Source organism: Chenopodium quinoa, unplaced genomic scaffold (assembly GCF_001683475.1).
Source record: "Chenopodium quinoa cultivar QQ74 unplaced genomic scaffold, ASM168347v1, whole genome shotgun sequence".
NCBI lineage: Eukaryota > Viridiplantae > Streptophyta > Magnoliopsida > Caryophyllales > Amaranthaceae > Chenopodium > Chenopodium quinoa.
In genome coordinates, this window is record NW_018742329.1 from 1,658,257 (window position 1) to 1,663,074 (window position 4,818).

The window sequence follows — 4,818 nt, forward strand, 5'->3', positions numbered from 1 at the left end:
GGGTTTTGAGTGTTTTATGTATTGGGGTGTGAGAGTTCGTGAGTATTCTCGTTATCATAATTGTATGACTGCAAAGTGTGAGCTTCTAGTGTGAAGCCGAGTGTAGGCACTTCGGGAGTGCTGAGTGTATCTAAGTGTGGGGCTTGGGTTGGGTAGGATAGGGTCCTATCGAGTAGCAAGTATCCTTGGTGGAACTTGTGAGAAAGGTCTGTGTATAATAGGCTGTAATTTGGTATTGCCCTATTATAGTGAAATGTTTGTGTTGAAAATCCCTTAGTGGGTCGAGGTTTTACTTCTAGTTGGGCTCTAACTACTACAAAAATGCTCAAAGAGACCTGACCATTTAAATAAATATGTGGTCTCTTGGATTCAAGAGATCAACTGTTTCAAATAAATGGTCTCTTATGTATAATCTTAGAGATATGAAAACGTACCAAAGACCATCTATTTTAAATAAGTGGTCTCTCCTTCTTTTAAATTAAATAAATTAAAATAGAGACACCATTTATTTAGGAGAAGTGGTCTCCCCTTTTTTTTAATTAAATAAATAAATAAAAGAGAGAGACCATCTATTTACAAAAAGTGGTCTCTTCTTTTTTTAATTAGATATATAAATAAAAGAAAGAACATTCATTTACAAAAGTGGTCTCTCCTTTTTTTAATTATACATATAAAAAAAAGAAAGACCATCCATTTACAAAAGTGGTCTCTCCTTGTTTTTAATTAAATAAATAAATAAATAAATGAGAGACCATCTATTTACAAAAGTGGTCTCTCCTTTTTTTTTTTAGATAAATTAAAAAAAAAATCATCTATTTACAAAGTCAGGGTCCAAAATTTTTTTTTTTTTTTAAAATTAAAACTCCAAAAACTCGGCAAAAAGGAAAATCCAAACCCTAATTTCATTTCCTCAAAAAACCTATACCCCCACCGCCTCTCTCTCCTCTCTCTCTCACTATCTTTTCACCTCAGGCCGAAAATTCGACCAATATCTTCATCGGCGATGCCGAAATCACTCATCCAAACCTCTTCATCAGCCACCACGTCATCACTTTCCGTCGCCTTAACGAAATCATTCATCCAAAGCTCTTCGACGCCGAAATCCGACTCCGATTAAGTGGCTACAGCTTCCTCGCTCTCGCAATCCCTAACCAAATGCTGAAGTTCGTTGATCCCGAGTCTCTGCCGCCGTTGACAGTGCTTCCGACGCTTGAATCCGGCGAAAATCTCACCATCACAACTCCAGACGGTTGCTCGCGGCTTCACTCTCTCGCTCTCACAGTCGCTCCACCAAAGCAAGTCACTCGTTAGTGACATTACGTCGTCGTTGTCACGCTGGTCAACCGCCTACTCTTCCTATCATTCCATTCAAGGTTCGTTCGTTATTTTTTTTTCTGCAAATTATTTTTTAAAATTCGCAGAAATATTTTAAAATTGCGAACACAATTATTTCCATTCCTTAATTCTGCGAATTATTTTTTCCTTTCATTTTCTGCCAATTAATTTTTTCTTCCATTTGACACTAATTTTGTTCCAAGTTTTTTAATATTCGGATCTTTAATTTAAATTCCCATCATTTGATTGGTATGTTTATGACTATTTTAGCCAATATGTTATTCTCAATTCTAGCTAAAATTGTGGGATTTAAAATGCTCTAATATGTTATTCTCAATTCTAGCTGAAATTGTGGGAATTAAAATGGGAATTAAAATGCTCTTTCAGTGAGTTATAGTGGAGTTTTGCTTGTTTTGAGAAATCTTATTCTAGAAATCTGATAAAAGAATATAAAAATTGAATTATGTATGCTAAATTATTGTTTATAAGTCTCTGGCAGAACCTATTTAAGGAATTAGAGTCCTTGTATATGTTGTTCTTTGTGCTACTATCTTGAAGATAATCTGAAGAGTTTTGATTGGTGTTCTTGGTATGAGCTTCTTTAAACTTTCCCATTAAAATTCCAAATTTAGGGTTCTTTTGCATAATTTCTAGTTCAAATCTTAGATTTTGTTTGATTTATAGTGTTTTATTTAATTTAGTGTATTTTAGTTTAATTTAATTTAGTATGGAGTATGGAGTGATGCATCTAGGAAGAAGTGAAGAACCTTAAAATCTAGCAGTGTACTATAGGCATTAGCTAGAGGAATAAAGGGTGAAATCCCTGCTTGATCATGTGCTTTAAGTGTGGTTACTATATGCAAAAAATGTTTAATACTTGTATAATATATTCATCCTTGATAATGATTAAGGTGACAAAGTGAGTCATTTGGCAAGAAGCTATGACTTTTGAAAGTAAAAGGATGAATGTGGGGAGACTCTCAAGTCTCAATGCACATTATGTAATAAGCGGGAATTTATCAAGTATCCAAGTGATAACAAGGGGAAAAAAATGCAAGATTACAATGAGTTTATAACAGTACAAGGCCCTAGTAATACTCTACTTAAAAGTGATCCAGAGTAATCTTATAAGTGTATTGCTTTAGTTCTCTATTGTGGCTTGAATGCCTTAATCCTTCAGCAACACGATGGTAGACGGCTAGAGAAATTAATCAATAAATATTCACTTAGGGATTGGAACGTAAGCAATGCATAATTGATAGATAACATGGCAATTAGCAGTCTTGGCACTTTTAATTTTGAGTCTGAACAATGCCTCATTGAACTCACTTGGTCGTAGCCTAGGAGAGGAGCGATATGTATATATAGGTTATGCCTTCTGATTTTCCAGTTAAATAACCTCACCTTTAACAATAAATGATGGCTGGCTAGCAGCCTACCTCTTACATATCCTACTCTCTTGCAGTGAGTAGGGACACCTTTTTTCATCTAACATTGAATAAGATGCAGGTCTTACACTGAATGTTTGATTATTTCTAAGCATGTCTTATCTCTCAGCACGATGAATGATCTACAAGTGCTACTCAATTTACGTTTTTGTTTGGCATTCCTGATTACTACTGTATATTTGATATAGTTTTGTTTCAAATTTTCATGATTTAGTGGCTTCTCGTTTCACATTGTTCTTTTTAACCCTATTACTAACATGTTTGAACCTCTTTCTATTATTCTTTGAACTTCTGAAGGCCTGCAAGTAGTGGACTCCCAAAGCTTCTTGAAGAGTCAATTTTTGCTAGTTAATGATAAGAGAATGTGTTATGAATTGAACATACTCACGCACACAACACACACTCAAGGGGGCAGCAAGCAAGAGATTACTTTTCATTAACAAGGGAAAATTACAAAAACACAATTAGTTGATAGCTTTAGCCTATCACTCTCTACCAAAAATTACTTAAGGTTATCACTCTCCCTAACAACTTGAGGCTTTCAATCTCACTTTCACAATTTCAATATTCAAAAGACATACCCTTCCTTTCCTCCCCTATTCTTTATATATACAAAACAAGTTAGAAGTAATCTCTTAATGATGTTTGTCTTTTAGTTCTTTTGCTTATCTGATTTTCTTTTCTTTCTCCAAAATTTCAAGGTTGACTCTTTCTCTTAACCCCTAAGACTTCCTTAAGTAGCTTGTCTTCTATCTCCCAATTGGTGTCTTTCTGGTTTCATTGGTCTGTCTGTTTACCTTGCATTTGTTTGACACTTCTGGTTTACGCCTCTTCCTATTGTACACAGCCCACGGTTGTTGAGTCATCACAGAAGGTCTAAACACTATCTGGGAGAGAGGCATCCGATTCCTCAAACATGTTAGCCCATGGCCTAGCTGAGATTGGATGGAGGATGATTGAAGATATCTTGTTCCATTTATGCTCCCCTCCTGGTCTTAACCAGCCCTACATCATGGAACTTGCTAATTCCTTTTCCATTTTAGATGGCAACTGATCGTATGCCTTCTTTTGCTGCTGCTCCTAAGTCCCTGTTGAGGGGATCCCCTATCAACTATCACTTCTACTTTTATTTCATGCTTTTACTTTTAGCTAATCTTTACTTTCAGTCTTTCGGTTGGTTAAGGTTTCTTGGTTTGCAATTTTCAGCTAGTAAGCAAACTTGGAAACTGCTTCTGTTTACAAACTCTGATCTGCTAGATATTTTAACATCTAAGTTGTAATATATTTCCTTTCCTTGTTAAAAAAAATAAAAATAAAAAGTGAGCTAAGGTTGTGGATTGAGGATGCTCATCAATATGCTTTGTTATGTCTGGTTTTTCAGCTTTTGGTCAAATATCTCTCTGATTTACGTCAAAAATAAATAAATAAATTATTCAGTTATTTGATGGCATATGTTATATGTTGCAGGTCTTTCCCTCGATTTGTACATATTCTTCAGAAGACATTGATGAAATGCGAGATTTGTGGATTAAATATGTTCTTGATTGAAGAAGATTCATGATAAATGAGCTTAATGATGAATGAGCTGAGCTTGAGTACGAGATTAGCTTAGTGTTAATCATTATACTTGTGAATTTAGCTCCACTTTTGAACTTTTTTTTTTAGGAAAAGCTCTACTTCTGAGTTTTGTTTTTGAATATTAGAATTAATGTAAATTTTGAGTTAAAATCTGTTGGAGAAAATTAGTTTTTGTATTAAAGCTTTTATATTTATATATATTATATTGAAAATTTATGTATATATATATGTATTAGCGCGCAGGTACAGCAACATATATATTGGCGCCAAAATTTACTATAGGAATATGAATTGCAAAAGGGCAGGAATATAGATAAATATAATTATTTATTTATTTTTTTAAAAAAAGCAACCTCAGAGAGACCACCTATTTTAAATAAATGGTCTCTGCAGACACCCATTTGTGTCTCCCCAAAACCAAACCCAGTGATGAGTACCTTTCACGTCGAATCATAAT

At 34.4% G+C, this 4,818-nt stretch overlaps 1 long non-coding RNA gene across 1 annotated transcript; it reads left to right on the forward strand.

Annotated features, from left to right (window-relative positions):
- Nucleotides 1–871: 871 nt before the first annotated feature.
- On the forward strand, nt 872–4,557 carry LOC110689916. The gene is made up of 2 exons (XR_002504965.1): nt 872–1,373; nt 4,251–4,557. It is a non-coding gene; the product is annotated as an uncharacterized LOC110689916 (long non-coding RNA).
- The last annotated feature ends 261 nt before the right edge of the window (nt 4,558–4,818 follow it).